Source organism: Gobio gobio (genome assembly GCF_949357685.1).
Source record: "Gobio gobio genome assembly, chromosome: 11".
Lineage (NCBI taxonomy): Eukaryota > Metazoa > Chordata > Actinopteri > Cypriniformes > Gobionidae > Gobio > Gobio gobio.
The window spans coordinates 4,565,519-4,583,056 of NC_137104.1; the positions used below are offsets into that span (position 1 = coordinate 4,565,519).

Below are 17,538 nucleotides of genomic sequence, written 5' to 3' on the forward strand. Positions count from 1 at the left end.
TCCAAAAAGTAGAACCATTGCTCGTCTCCGAGCAACACAATTTCAGTTTCGTTCCTGAACGAATCAGCGTTTTTGAATGAATCGTTCTATTAAATGACTCACTGATTCAATGACTCACTGATTCAATGACTCGCTAAGACAATGATTTGCGGAGCTGAGGGACTGAAGGATGAAGATTGAATGCCGTTTCGGTTTTCGGGCTTGATTGTAGCAATAGTTCTGGTTAAAGTGATAGAATGACTTTATAAATATGAGATAATGTTGTAAATATAGTAATTGCAGTCGCATTGCACACAATGTTGGGCGGCTCCGACTGTTTCTTTGAAACGGGCCTCAAATTTACAAAGTCCGCCTCTGTGTCTGACGCACAACGATGGCCGTCAACCTTCGGTTTGGTGTGTCCGGCCCTTTAAGAATATTTGAGGTTTTTTGTAGGTCCTAAGCGGTCCAAGACTTTATTCAAGGCTTTAATAGCTTGTTCTGGGAACTTTTTAGTGATTCCTGGCAATAACACACCCTGTTTTTGGGGCACCCTTGCGTCTACCCAACCCAAGTTTGTGTTCTCCAAGGGTTCTTACTGACTTTGTTGGTCTTGTCTTGTTGGCTGTGCTTGACGTGAGTTGGCTGACTTGAAGGGCGCAAAGTTCTCCAAAGAACCGGGCTTATCGCCACAGGGGCGGCTCCCTGCCTTCCTCACCACAGGCTGGAACACTGTGTGCTGTGTGTGTGATTCACCCGCTTATTTCTGTGGGACCCCTTGTGTCATAAAATAGGGCGTTTTTCTTGCCGCCTGACAGAAAGTGGCAACTAAGTGATGGATATGAGCTTCTGGCTGAGGCTCGCTTCGGCAAGACATCAGCTCCAGGTTATCTCTTTAACATCGGGGAATCAGACTCGCTTCAGACGTCTCTCTTACAGCCTGGATCTCTCCCGTTCCGGTTTTAGGAACCACCCCCTGTGCTCATGTGAAAAACTCATGCCATTTTCAAGAACCGTTTATATTTAATGAATCTGTGGCATGACAGTTAAAAAATGTATTAAAAATATATATATTCTTAGTGTACACATCTTAAACATATTTTTCAAGGTACAGTAAATGTTTATTTAATAAATATTAGGGCTGTCAAAAGATTCATCGCGATTAATCGCATCCAAAATAAAAGTTTGTGTTTACATATGTGTTATTATTATTATTTATATATAAATACACACACATTCATGTATATATTTAAGAAATATTTGCATGTATGCACATTTATATAATCTATAATATATATAAATATAAATGTTTTATATATAAAAATATTTTTTTCTTAAATATATACATGCTTGTGTGTGTATTTATATATAAGTACACACACATATATTATGTAAACACAAACTTTTATTTTGGATGCGATTAATCGCGATTAATCTTTTGACAGCCCTAATAAATATCATAAATATGGGGAATCACACCACATGACATTTGACAACCTGATTTAACTTTGCCTTGTTATAAAAAAAAATAACAACATTATTTGATATTTTAAGCCACTTTTAGTAGTAATAATATGTTTTATGCATGGTGCATTGACCATATGACTGATTTGGCCAACAAAAATGTTCAAATTATTTAGCTAAAATATATATTTTTTTAAAATTTTTAATCAGGCTATTTTTTTAAAAGATTCTTTTCACGGTTTACACAAAAATAAGAAGCAGCACGACTGCTTTCAACATTGATCGCTGGGTTAAAGCAAACCAATTGCTGGGTTTGTCCATTTTCAACCCAACTTGGGTTGTTTTTAACCCATCATTTGCTAGATCGGAACTAGCTTTAACTAAACTTTATTTGATCGGAACAATGTAAAAGTACAGCAAACCCTTCTCTGATAATAACCAGAAGATGATAAATCCTATATATCTTCACACCTTTAGTCTCTAATGACCTAACATGTTCAACACTGCAGAAAAACTGCCATCCCAAGAACATTTTGACTAAAATGTCTATTAGTTTCAGTGACATTTATTCATTCATTCTAATTCAGTTTTTATTTTATTACATTTTTTTTTTATTTTACTCCACAAACTGTCTGTTTCGTCTGCTTTTGGGAAGGTTACAACATTGTTGTTCAACATATTGTTTCAGAAATGCAAACAATTAAAATTTCACTTTCATTTGGTTGGTTTTATGTTGTTAAAATTAGCTTTAAGAAAAGAAATATGACTATTTGTAAAAGGAAATTTGATTATTGAAGGTGTTTTTAAAAGAGGTAAACTATCTCTACAATCTCACATGGGTTTGATTCAGATTCAGTTAGATGGTCTGTTTACACCCAGATGGTGCAACTTACCCACTGACTCAGCTCAGCTTACCCCTAACATGGGGTAAATTGAGCCACATGAACACTTTTTTTTTTTTAAATCCATATTTTTAGAACCCTTTGTCATAGATGTATTCTAATCATTTAAAATGATATGACATCCTGAAATTACTTTAGATACTTTTTCATTGTAGGATCACGTAAGTAAAAATAAAAAAGCTGGTTGGTTTAACCCAGCATTTGGGTTCTTTTAACCCAGTGTTTGGGTTAAATATTTGCTTAAAACAACCCAATTGCTGGGTTAAAACAACCCAATTTTGCTGGGTTTGTCCATTTTCAACCCAATTGAGTTGTTTTAACCCAGCATTTGGGTTGTTTTAACCCATCGTTTGGGTTAAATGTTTGCTTAAAACAACCCAATTTTGCTGGGTTAGTCCATTTTCAACCCAACTTGGGTTATTTTTAACCCAGCATTTTTTTAGAGTGTCATTTCAGTAAATGTTTGTTTGAACATTCAGTGAAATAATGTTTTTATGGGTTTAGTTATAATAACCCTGGTATGATGTTGAATCAAAACAGTAAATGAGTACACTCAAAAAAATGCTGGGTTAAAAATAACCCAAGTTGGGTTGAAAATGGACTAACCCAGTAATTAGGTTGGTTTAACCCAGCATTTGGGTTGTTTTAACCCAGTGTTTGGGTTAAATATTTGCTTAAAATAACCCAATCGCTGGGTTTAAACAACCCAATTGCTGGGTTAAAACAACCCAATTTTGCTGGGTTATTCCATTTTCAACCAAACTTGGGTTATTTTTAACCCAGCATTTTTTTAGAGTGTAATTTCAGTAAATGTTTGTTTGAACATTGAGTGAAATAATGTTTTTATGGGTTTAGTTATAATAACCCTGGTATGATATCGAATCAAAACAATAAATGAGTACACTCAAAAAAATGCTAACTCTAAAAAAGTTGGGTTGAAAATGGACTAACCCAGCAGCATTTGGGTTGTTTTAACCCAGCGTTTGGGTTAAATGTTTGCTTAAAACAACCCAATTGCTGGGTTAAAACAACCCAATTTTGCTGGGTTTGTCCATTTTCAACCCAATTGAGTTGTTTTAACCCAGCATTTGGGTTAAATGTTTGCTTAAAACAACCCAATTTTGCTGGGTTAGTCCATTTTCAACCCAACTTGGGTTATTTTTAACCCAGCATTTTTTTAGAGTGTAATTTCAGTAAATGTTTGTTTGAACATTGAGTGAAATAATGTTTTTATGGGTTTAGTTATAATAACCCTGGTATGATATCGAATCAAAACAATAAATGAGTACACTCAAAAAAATGCTAACTCTAAAAAAGTTGGGTTGAAAATGGACTAACCCAGCAGCATTTGGGTTGTTTTAACCCAGCGTTTGGGTTAAATGTTTGCTTAAAACAACCCAATTGCTGGGTTAAAACAACCCAATTTTGCTGGGTTTGTCCATTTTCAACCCAATTGAGTTGTTTTAACCCAGCATTTTTTTAGAGTGTAGTTTCAGTAAATGTTTGTTTGAACATTGAGTGCAATAATGTTTTTATGGGTTTAGTTATAATAACCCTGGTATGATATCGAATCAAAACAATAAATGAGTACACTCAAAAAAATGCTAACTCTAAAAAAGTTGGGTTGAAAATGGACTAACCCAGCATTTGGGTTGTTTTAACCCAGCGGTTGGGTTAAATGTTTGCTTAAAACAACCCAATTTTGCTGGGTTAGTCCATTTTCAACCCAACTTGGGTTATTTTTAACCCAGCATTTTTTAGAGAGTAGATGTGAAAGTGAACGGGTGGAGGTTTTGATCTCTCCGTGCCGCTCAGCTCATATGATTGGCAGGTCTTGTGCTTGTGATGTGGTGGAGATGATTCTCTATAGAGACAGAGAGACAGAGAGACAGAGAGACAGAGAGACAGAGAGACAGAGAGACAGAGAGACAGACAGACAGACAGACAGACAGACAGACAGACACACACCTGGAGCTCCTCGAGGGACGGTCAGAGAGCTGAAGGGTTACAGCAGGGTTACAGTAGTTCAGCCTAGCAGAGAGAAAGCCTCAGGACATCCTGCTATTAAACACCAGGGACATATTGACACTGTCTTTATTGAGGGACGTGTAGCTTAAGACCTTAGCCAAACAGCCGGCAATGTCTCCTGATTGATTCAAATTCAATTTATGCCGTATTTTATGAATTATGGAAACCGGTAGCACGCTTGTTTGTTTTATTTCCCCTGTTGATTACTTGCTTGTTTGTGTGTTTACATGTGATTGCCTGCAGTGCTTTATTCAGCACGCGAGCAGGAGAAGGCTTTCACTAGATGGCGCCATAGCTCCACACCTGAACCTTTACTTCTGCACATCCTTTGGTGCGAGTGTGACCTCGGCTGCTATTTCTGAATCCTCACATCAATAGCATGAGCATAGAAGAGCATCATCAACACTGAGCGGCTGGTGTGACGTTAGCTATACAATTAAAAGCGCTCCGAGAAGAAAAAGTCAATGTTTCAGTGCTCATGAAGTCGTAATCGAGTTCATAGTATATCATAAACCCTTGCCTGGTTATTCTAATGAGTTTTGACATCCTTACGGATATATATAGTCTCATAGAAAAGTCAGGTATGTACTTGAAAAGCTCATAAATATATCCATCATGAAAATAAAAAGGGTGAGTCGCTTTCATAAATTAGGCTTTTTGTTTGCGTTCCACACATAAACCATAATTCCTGCAGGTTTCAAATGACGTGAATTTTCTACAGATTATTAACAGAACAGTTGCTGATATTAGAGTTAATTTTTTATTTTTCTCATTTTAAAAAAAATTTATTTAGTATTTTTTATTTTTATTTGATGGTATGAGCTGATATTGAATATTTAAAAGTGCACGCATTTTTTTTGTGTTCATTTTACATTTTTACATTTGCCGTCATCTAATGCTCACTTAATATCAATAACTCAATATTTTAAAATTTTCACAATATTTATTTTTGATTGAAATAAATGCAGTCTTGGTGAGTCTTCTTTTAAAAAAATAAATAAAAACAAAAAGGAAATAAAACATTCAGACTCCAAACTTTGAAAAGTAGTGTAAATATTTTTTGTTTGTATTGCGTTTTTTTTAAATTAATTTAGACTACATAGAATTTTATTGTGGGTGTTTATAAGTTATATATATCAGTGCAGATATAATATATATATATATATATATATATATATATATATATATATATATATATATATATATATATATATATATATATATATATATATATATATATATATATATATATATATATATATATATATATATATATATATATATATATATATATATATTATAGATTATATAAATGTATATACATGCAAATATTTCTTAAATATATACATGAATGTGTGTGTATTTATATATAAATAATAATTAACAGAGTACACACACATATATTATGTAAACACAAACTTTTATTTTTGATGCGATTAATCGCGATTAACCGTTTGACAGCCCTAATATATATACAAATATAACATATATTTTTCTTAAATATTTACATGCATGTTTGTGTATTTATATATACCTAATAATTATACACACATATATTATGTAAACATTAACTTTAATTTTGGATGCAATTAATCGATTTGACAATCGAAATTATATAAATGTATATACATGCAAATATTTCTTAAATATATACATGAACGAGTGTGTATTTATATATACATAGTAATTATGTACATTACACACATATTATGTAAACATTAACTTTTATTTTGAATGCGATTAATCACGATTAATCGTTTTGACAGCAAATATATTAATACCGGTGTATATACAATCACATATGATCGAAACAAACGGGATAAAGATGTGATTAATGGTTTTTACAGCCCTAGTCAGAAATGTAATGGCGTTTCATTTCGGGTGAGCTAACGCTGTAAGTCTGCCGAGATCTTTGATTTGCATGATTTTGGGTGCAGAAGTAGATCTTCACACATCTTCCCAGAGACCTGAGAGTCCGTCATGAGTCTGAGAGACAGGAGCCGGGGGTCAGAGATGGAGAGCCGGGGGTCAGAGATGGAGACGGATTCATCCAGGACAAACACACCTGTGGGAAAGAGCAACTGGTGCATGGACATCAGCTTCATTCTCAACATATGGCACATTTTATTCAGCCTGTAAATGTTTATTAATAATCATTATTCACGACTTATCACTATTTATCATTCAAAATGTTCTCTTTTATTGAGATAAAACCAGTTAAGTTTGAACATTTTATTCAGCCAATGCTTATTTATTTGTGGATAATCGTTGAATATGTATTACTTATTATCGTTCAAAATATTGTGTTTTATTGAGAGAAAAAAACATTTTAAATTAGCACATTTTGAACATATTATTCAGCCGGTAAATATTTTATTAATCTTAATTAATTTATTAATAATCTTTCTCACTAATTATCGTTCAAAATGTGTTTTTATTGAGGAAAAAAAAAGATTAATTTTGAACATTTCATTTAGCCAATAAACGTTTTATTAATAACCAATATTAATTTGTGGATAATCATTGAATATTTATTACTAATTATCTTTCAAAATATTTTATTTTATTGAGGTAAAAACGGGTTAATTTTGCACATTTTGAAAAAAAAAATGTCAGCCAATAAATGTTTTATTAATAATCATTAATTTGTTGATAGTCATTGAATGTTTATCACTAATTATAGTTGAAAATATTACATTTATTGATAAAATAACAAGTTTATTTTGCACATTTTGAACATTTTATCCAGCCAATAAATGTTTTTTTTTTTTTAATAATTATTAATTTGTGGATAATTGTTGAATATTTATTACCAATTATCATTAAAAATATTTTATTTCATTGAGGAAAAAAAGGGCTAAATTTTACTCATTTTGAACATTTTATCCATGCCAATAAATGTTTTATTATTTATTTGTGGATATTCATTGAATATTTATTACTAATTACCTTTCCGAATATTTATTACTAATTACCTTTCCAAATATTTTATTTTATCAAGGAAAAAAACGTGGTTCATTTAGCAAATTTAAAACATTTTATTCATCCAATAAATGTTTTAATAATAATCATACATTTGTGGATAATCATTGAATGTTTATCACTAATTATAGTTGGAAATATTTAATTTATTGGGAAAAAAAGGGCTAATTTTGCACAACTTGAACGTTTTATTCAGCCAATAAATGTTTTATTAATCTTAATCAAATAATCAATGAATATTTATCACTAATTATAATTAAAAATGTTTGATATTATTGAGAAAAATGAATCCTTGATCTGCATATTTTGGCATAATTTGACTTTTCATCAGTATCTAAAATAAAACTAATTTTAGCCTTCACATCTATCCCAGAATCCCTCTGTTCCCCGTATTTGTGGCCGTTGACATTTTAAGGTGTTCACAAACGGCACAATGTGCCCTTTCGCACTGGTGTGGACGATTACCCAGCAGGCCATGCTTCAGACACAGTTTAGACTGCCACAACGCAGGCCTGGTTTTAATATTACACGCCTCTGAGACATCAGAGAGTCACATGTGAGCGGTCAGCTGACTCATTAGTCGTGTATTAGGGTTAAATTTAGTTTGAGGTTGTGTTACGGCTACTTAAAATGAGCACAGTTGTAGATGATATTGGAGAAATGACTGTTCCTGTGAAAGGACGGATTGAAAAGTACTTTTGCATACAAAATATGAATATAATAAGGCACGTTGGGCGATTGTTTGCCCACCCTAAAGTTGAGACGATCATATTCTCGTTCTTTTTTTCTGTTTTAGAGTTTGCTTGGTGAAAATAGTAGGTTTGGTTGCTTGGAAAAAAGCTGATTTCTCCACAGCAAGTACGAGCAATAGCCATTACATTCACACAACCCAAAATACACTGGTTTTGACCATAGACTGTAAGAAAATAGTGTCTGTGAAAATGGGCGGAGCTTAGGTGACACGATGACTAACAGACAGCAGACAAACGGCAATCCACCTGTCACTCAAAGTGGCCACGCCCTTAACGGGGTTCCCACTCGTCCTGGAAAACCTGGAAAATTGATGACAAATTTTCCAGTCCTGGAAAATGTAAAATGTCCTGGAAAATCTTGTTGTTGTCTGGGAAAAAGTTATTTCTTTAGCCGAGTATAAAGAGTTTATCGCTGGCCCAAACAATTAGCGCTAGTTGCAGAAAGCACATGTTCAGGAATGCTGAGTTTGATGCGTGTGAGTAGTATTTTGAATAATGATGTTTAATAGCTAATGCTATTAACTGCTCAAATGTATGCTGTGAATGTTAACTCGTAAGCTGCTACCAAATCACATCATTTTGATATAAACTCGCAATTCTGACCTTTTCTTCACAATTGACTTTTTTGCGCAGTTGCGAGTTTATATCTTGCAATTCTGACCTCTTTTCTCAGAATTGTGTGATCTAAACTGCAATTGCAAGATATAAAGTCCAATTCGGAGGAAAAAAGAATTGCGACAATTTTCGCGTTTATATCACAAATATGTAAACTCGCAATTGCGAGAAAGTCAGAATAGCGAGATAAAAAGTCACAATTACCTTTTCTTTGTATTCTGTGGCGTAAACAAGCTTCCACAGTCATAATGTATGATTAAGAGCTCATATTCAAAAATGCTGGATTGTTAAGTAATGACAATAAACTGTACGGCTTTTAAAGACTTAGAAAGCAATATTTGGCATGATCCTTGTCTTTTATTTCCGCTGTAGTAAAATTGAAAATGTACTGGAAAATGGTTGCTGAAAAAGAGTGGGAGGCTTTAAGGCTTTATATAATGTAAACGAATGATTTATAAAATAATTCACACCCCTCACAGTCGTCATGAAGGGCAAAATTAGCCGTACAGACCAAAAGCACAACCTGTCCCAGACTGTAAACATGTGTTCTTCTGCTGTAAAGCTGGCCATTTTAACATGAGCTCAATGAGATTCTGCTCCTTCTGGAGTCTGCCTCTAGTGGCCAGTCCATGAACTGCAGTTTAACTCATTTCTTTATCGGCTTCAAGAGACCCAATTGTTGGTTTTGACCTTTGGGTGATGGTGGATGACGTCCACTAGTGTTTTGAAACGGAGGCGCCAACATTGCCATTTCAGGCCGCCTTGTTTTTCTGTTTGCAAACCACAACATTTGAAGTGTCCACAGAAGAAGTCAAGAAGTTAAGCGTGCAAAAAAAAAAATCGTTGGGTTTGGCCTCGTTTTATATCTTTTTTTTTAGAGTGGTGTTTTTTTCCGTTTAATTACAGGATGCCATCAGCTAGACTCTCATTATCTTGTTTTTTGTGTTGTTGTTTCAAGTGTTTTAGGGGGTTTGGGTTTGTGCGTTTTGTCTCCTTTTTTTAATTCTCATGCAACTCATTTGTCCTTGCAGGATCTGGTTTGGCCGTGTGCTGGAATGCACACATATTTCGCAGCGTTTGAAGTATCCAGTCATTTGTTTTCGTCTTCTTACACACATTTCCTCTCAGAGATGTGCTCCCCCCAAAGGATCAACCATTTGATTAGTTTAATTTTTGTGTGTGTGTTGAGTTACTGTTGCCTTCCGTCCTCCGGCTAGTCTTCATATCGCAGATGTTTTCTCATGAAAGCGGACCGCTTCTTATTTAATGCACCTTACGAGACTCTCGGGCTCTTTTAATAAAATGAAGACCCTTGTTGTGCTCGTCCTCGACATGTTTCCTCCGTTAATAATCCTGCTTTCTCCCTTTTGCATTGGGGATGAAACCGAATGGCCTTTGAATTATCAGAGGGGGTGTTTTCGGGACATCGGGATTCTGGCTTGGCACACAAGAGTGGAAATTGTTGTCCGGCTAAGCCGTGGAGTGAATGTTTCTGTGTCCGTTCATTTATCGCTATCTAAAGTAGCAAATCTGGTTATGGCAAGCGGTTTGGACTTCTATTCATTCAATAATATATATATTTATATTAGGGCTTTCAAAAGATTAATCGCGATTAATCGCATCCAAAATAAAAGTGTGTGTTTACATAATATATGTGTGTGTACTCTGTTAATTATGATTTATATATAAATACACACACAAGCATGTATATATTTAAGAAAAAAATATTATTTTTATATATAAAACATTTATTATAAAACATTTTATATATAAAACATTTATAAAACATATATTTATAGATATATTATAGATTATATAAATGTATATACATGCAAATATTTCTTAAATATATACATGAATGTGTGTGTATTTATATATAAATAATAATTAACAGAGTACACACACATATATTATGTAAACACAAACTTTTATTTTGGATGCGATTAATCGCGATTAATCTTTTGACAGCCCTAATATATATATATATATACAGGGCTCGACATTAAGGCGGTTCACGTGCTTGTCCTTCGGTCAAGGAAATCTGTCATTCACTTGTCAGAGTAAAAAAATAGCTTGTCCTAATTTTTCTTCTTTTTTGTGTTGTAAATATAATCTATTCTGAAGCAATATTCTCATCAGTGTTCAATCAGCTTTGACATATTTAAATCTGCATATTTGTGATATTTTTACCTTTTATAAAGGGCATTTTTCTTATTAAATATAGGCTATGCTTCAGCTTTCATTTTTTTTTTTAATCTAGAAATTAAATTAGAATAAGACACTATAGGGCTGTTACCAATCAAATTAAATAATTTACAAAAAAATTACAACTGCATTAAATAATGTTATGAGATTGTTTTAAATATGTTTGAATATACAAATAAGAAATAAATTAAACCACTAGGTGCAGCAGGTGACCGTCTTAATGAGTGATTCATTTAAACGATTCATTCAAACGGATGATTCATTCAAGAATGAGGCAGTTGTTTGTGAATAGGTCATTGAATCTTTGATTCAACCAATTCATTCAAACGCTGAATCATTCAGTAACACACACCGTTGCTGTGAGAAGCGTTATGGTTCTGCTGTGATCTTTGTTTGGAACTATTTTTGCTGCAAAAACCGAACAAAAACATTCAATATTGCATTTAAAATGTAAGTGACTTAATGTTAGTTAATTGTTCATGGAGCTGGCGTATGAAATCAGTGTCACATTTTCAATCGTGGCGTTATTCAGGAAAGCCGCACTCTTGCTCGTGTGATGTTGCTTAACTGTATCATATGTTATAAATATAAAAAACTCCACAATTTGTAATTTTAACCGTGTATGTTAACTGAGTTTCTTTGAATGAGCGGCGCTCGTTTGTTGTGATTTCTCCTCGAGAGGCTGCGCGAGCCTCAACAGCACAACATTGCCGTCAGTTCATTATACATTATCACTATCCACTATCTATCGCCACTTTCACTAAATTAATGCAGAATTATTGTTGCATTTTGGTGATTCCCTAGTTATTTTTTTGACGTTTTAATCCGGTTGTTAGGGCGGGCAAGTAAAATTCTCTTTCACTTGCCCCTTCAAAAAATCCACTTGTCCCGGACAATGTTGAACCCTGATATATACAGTGAGGAAAATAAGTATTTGAACACCTGCTATTTTGCAAGTTCTCCCACTTAGAAATCATGGAGGGGTCTGAAATTGTCATCGTAGGTGCATGTCCACTGTGAGAGACATAATCTAAAAAAAAAAAAAATCCATAAATCACAATGTATGATTTTTTAACTATTTATTTATATGATACAGCTGCAAATAAGTATTTGAACACCTGAGAAAATCAATGTTAATATTTGGTATAGTAGCCTTTGTTTGCAATTAGAGAGGTCAAACGTTTCCTGTAGTTTTTCACCAGGTTTGCACACACTGCAGGAGGGATTTTTGTTCTTGGGATGGTACTCATCATTCGTCAGCTCCCGGTGCAGTGCGTTGCCTAATCCGACCCGGGCATGTGTCTCATCTGACCACATGACTTTCTCCCATGACTCCTCTGGATCATCCAAATGGTCATTGGCAAACTTAAGACGGGCCTGGACATGTGCTGGTTTAAGCAGGGGAACCTTGATTTCAAACCATGACGTCTTAGTGTATTACCAAGAGTAACCTTGGAAACGGTGGTCCAGCTCTTTTCAGGTCATTGACCAGCTCCTCCCGTGTAGTTCTGGGCTTATTTCTCACCTTTCTTAGGATCTTTGAGACCCCACGAGGTGAGATCTTGCATAGAGCCCCAGTCCGAGGGAGATTGACAGTCATGTTTAGCTTCTTCCATTTTCTAATGATTGCTCCAACAGTGGACCTTTTTTCACCAAGCTGCTTGGCAATTTCCCCGTAGCCCTTTCCAGCCTTGTGGAAGTGTACAATTTTGTCTCTAGTGTCTTTGGACAGCTCTTTGGTCTGGTGTGAACAGGTCTCTTGGACAGGTGTCTTTATGCAGCTAGTGACCTCAAACAGGTGCATCTAATTTAGGATAATAAATGGAGTGGAGGTGGATATTTTAAAGGCAGACTAACAGGTCTTTGAGGGTCAGAATTCTAGCTGATAGACAGGTGTTCAAATACTTATTTGAAGCTGTATCATACAAATAAATTTGTGATTTCTGGATTTTTTTTTTAGATTATGTCTCTCACAGTGGACATGCACCTACGATGACAATTTCAGACCCCTCCATGATTTCTAAGTGAGAGAACTTGCAAAATAACAGGGTGTTCAAATACCTATTTTCCTCACTGTATATATATATATATGATTATAATATCCTGGGAATGAATAAAAGTCGAAACGTCTTGCTATAATCTGGCTGTGTTTGGGTCAAAGTTTCCAGAGTCCAGTGCTCCATAAGTGCAGACGACTCTAATGCACGATTATATAACATTTGTGTCATCTCAGATCTGAACAACATGGCCTTTGCCAGACTGTTTCAAGACCTGTGTGCTCAGCCTGTGTCAATAACTGCTTTTAGGAACATTAATCTGCTGTGCATCTTCAAGGTTCTTGTGTGTGATCGTTCGACCGCGTATAAGTTGTGTGGAGCATAACTTTACACTTTTATCTGGATGAAACCGTACAAAGATTAATATCAGTTCACTTAGTAAACAACTAGAGTGAGTTTGGACTGCTAACACAGTTCTTGCATGTCCGTGGCTTTATTTTGGACATTAAAAGCCTAATCAAGGTTGCCTGGATGCGGTGGCTTTTGCGCAGAAGCTCATTATTCATTCGCTAGAACAGAAAAAGCTGCATCTGCACTGGTTTCTGAAGCACAGACGCTTCACACACTGAACATGAGCAGAATGATATCTAATCATTGCTGGATTTAAATTAGATTTCCTTTGGTTGTCCTCACACTTTATCCTAAAATCCTTCTGAATATTAAGACATCCAAACTTTGTTGTGCTAAATTGTGAATATGGGTTTTAAAGGAATAGTTAAAGTTGAACAGGATATTGACACAGATTTACAGCAAAAGCAAACACTGACCATGGGCTCTCAGCGACGCTTAAAGTCACTTCATTCATTTCTGAAAATCTTTACATTCTCATGTTGTTTCTCAGATCAATGTCTTTAAGCATGTTTAATTACTAAATTAATAATGTCATTATCATTAGTTATTATAACAATTTAATCATGATTTTTATATATATATATATATATATATATATATAAACAAATATTTGTAAAACATATAATTATTATCTTGTTTTAAGCATGTTTAATGACAATAGTAATACTGTTATCGACATAATTATTTAATATTTATTAGTATTTATTATCTAATAGTTATATATATATATAGATATATAGATATAAAGATATATATATATATATATATATATATATATATAGATATATATATATATAAATATTCGTAATAATAATTAATTATATAGAGTATTCTAATTTCTAATGAACCTTTTTTAATTCTAATTTTTTTTCTCAGATAAAGCTAAAAATAATGTTTAATGACAATATGAATAATGCCATCATTAATTATATATATATATATAAATACAATATTTATGATAATAATTTTAATTATAGATTATTGTTATATTATTTAAACATGTTTAATGATAATATTAATAATGTTATCATCATTATATAATTTTTTTATAATGAGATATATATTTATTTATATAAATATTTATGATATATTTATTATCAAGATGATAATAACAAATAATAATTATAATTAATTATTATTGTGTATATATATATATGTATATGTATATAATTATAATTAATTATTATTGTGTATATATATATATATATATATGTGTGTGTATGTATATATGTGTGTGTGTGTATATATATATATGTGTATGTATATATATGTGTATGTATATATATATATATACATACACACACACACACACACACACACACACACACACACACACACACACACACACACACACACACACACACACACACACACACACACACACACACACACACACACACATGTTTGTTTTTGTGAAATGTGAGGACATTCCATAGGCGTAATGGTTTTTATACTGTACAAACCGTATTTTCTATCCCCTTACACTGCCCCTGCCCCTAAACCTACCCATCACACACACACACACACACACACTCACTGCCCCTGCCCCTAAACCTAACCCTCACAGGAGACTGTGCAGTTCACTTTCTGTGAAAAAAAACCTTGTTCTGTGTGATTTATAAGCATTTTGAAAAGTGAGGACATGGGGAACGTCCTCATATTTCACCCTCTTTTTGTAATACCAGTGTCATACCCATGTCATTATACACATTTGTGTCCTGATATTTCACGAAAACATGCCCACACACACACACACACACACACATATATATAAATACATATATATACATACACATATATATATACATACACACATATATATACATACACATATATATACACAAACACACACACACACACACACACACACACACACACACACACACACACACACACACACACACACACACACACACACACACACACACACACACACACACATATATATATATAAATACAATATTTATGATAATAATTTTAATTATAGATTATTGTTATATTATTTCAACATGTTTAATGATTTACAGCATTTATCGGGGTTCAAGCAGTTAAGGCCTTTAAGCACACAAGCATCAAAAGACATTAAGTTTTATTTAGCAAGCATTTAACAACTGCCATCATAGATGAAAAAGTCAATTTACAGCCTATACAGGCAGTTTACCATAGGAAATATATGGTTTTAAAGCGTTTTTACAGTTATAGCACCTTTTGCCTGAGTCTTCTTATAGTCTTGCCTGATCTCCACCACTTTTATTAGTAGTACTCAAAGTGTGCCCATACTGTATATATGTGGAGGGAGTTTGATTGACAGGCGATCTGACTAATCATAATCCGCCATTTTGTCCAACAAAGCAGTCAGGAAAGTTAGTAGATTAACATAGGAGGAATTAAATTTGAAAAACAAAGTGTACTGACGTCTTAGCACTTTAAAACAACATTCCTTTTATGTTCATTCATGTTTATTTTAATGATATAAATTAACTAGAAGGAAGAGACGATCGGTTCACAAGCAGCTTTAACTGAGCCTCGAGTCCACAGCAATCTATCAGACACATTAAAGAGTCACAAAATGGTATTTATTGTTTAAATGTCTCTAAAAATTGACCACATTTGAAAGGTGAGACTTTGTTTCATATCAAAAGTACTTGTCTGTCAGCACGCAGTCTTTTCTCTGATCCGCAATGTATTTTTCAATGCGTGAGAACTTGGTGTGGTGTGAGAGTGGCGTCGCTTGTCAGACATAGCAACAGTAACTAAAGTGGGCGGGTCTTTGCGAACGGTCATTGACAGTATGGACGGGGATTCGCCAGTCAATTCAGAACAAATTTCATCACAATCCATCATTGTTCGTTTCAAACATGTGAGAGCATCAAAATGATCCATGGGTGAAATTGATTGGATTTAATTAATTTTTTTGTCAGTTCCTATCATAATTTTAACATTTTGGCGTTATTGTTTAGCTATTTACCTATGTTTACAAATTTCCTTTGTTTTTTTTGTTGTTGTCTCGATCAGACTAACAGCTTTGAAGATAACCACAATTTTTTAAAGCTCTATATGACACTTACCAAAACCATAAGGCAAAACCTGGCATGTTTGGTATTGTTGGACTCGGCAAGGATTCTTAGGAGGTCACTCCTGTGAAAAAAACACGGGCTTGAAACTTCTAAGGCTCCTTCAAGGCATTGTGCCAATGACGTATACCGAGTTTTTTGAGATACACCAATGTTCTCATAGACTATCATGGCACCCTGGACAATGACATTGCATGCCAATTTTCAGTAGACTAACGGTTGGGTGCGCTTATAGCTATTTTCATGATTTCTTTCACTGTTATAGCGCCACCAAGTGGCCAATTGTCACGATTCTTTTCATGTCAACTCAGATTGAGCTTATGAACATGTGTCCCAAGTTTAGCGAAAATATCTCTTTCCGTTCACAAGTTATAACCATTTTATAGCGCCACCAAGTGTCCAATTGTCATGATTTTTTTTCATGTGACCTCAGAATGAGCTCATGAACATGTGTCCCAAGTTTTGCGAAAATATCCCTTTCCTTTCACAAGTTATAACCGTTTTATAGTGCCACCTAGTGGCCAATCGTTGCAATTTTTTTCAAGTGATCTCAAAATGAGCTCACGAATATGTATCCCAAGTTTAGCAAAAAAAATCTCTTTCCGTTCACAATTTATAACCATTTTAGTAAAAATGGCCCTGGTGCCATCAAAGATTTTGGTTCCCCTTATCGACCGTTAATTGAAATTGAGTTTTTTGGATGATTATTGATTGACCGACTCCAGAAAATAGTCTTGCAGTGGTTTGGTTCCAATCGGGCCAAAAACCTAGGAGAAGTCAGCAAAAATAGGTTTTTCAAAAAAATTCAATTTACTCAAAATTGGCGCCTGAAGGGCGAGCAAATCGGAGATAGTCATTTTGTCTGCCTTGAGCCACGGATTCCAATGATATAAGACACTTGATCCTGGGACAAACAGTCTAAGAGTTATGAGCAATTTTGAACTTTTGTTTGCTGTAGCGCCACCTATGGGCCATTCGGGGTCAAACTCTGATAGGTTGTCCCCAAACTGAGGCCTACCATCTGGCCAGGTTTCAAGTCTCTAGGCCTTACGGTTTGGCCTGCACGATGCCTTTTACGAATCCCTACAATTACAATAGGGTTTCAGCATTTCATGCTTGAACCCCTAAT

At 34.2% G+C, this 17,538-nt stretch overlaps 1 protein-coding gene across 1 annotated transcript in view; it reads left to right on the forward strand.

The window, feature by feature from the left end:
• Positions 1 to 17,538, forward strand: part of eif3hb (eukaryotic translation initiation factor 3, subunit H, b) — a 118,784-nt gene that overhangs the window by 56,590 nt on the left and 44,656 nt on the right. The gene's annotated exons all lie outside the window — the stretch shown is intronic.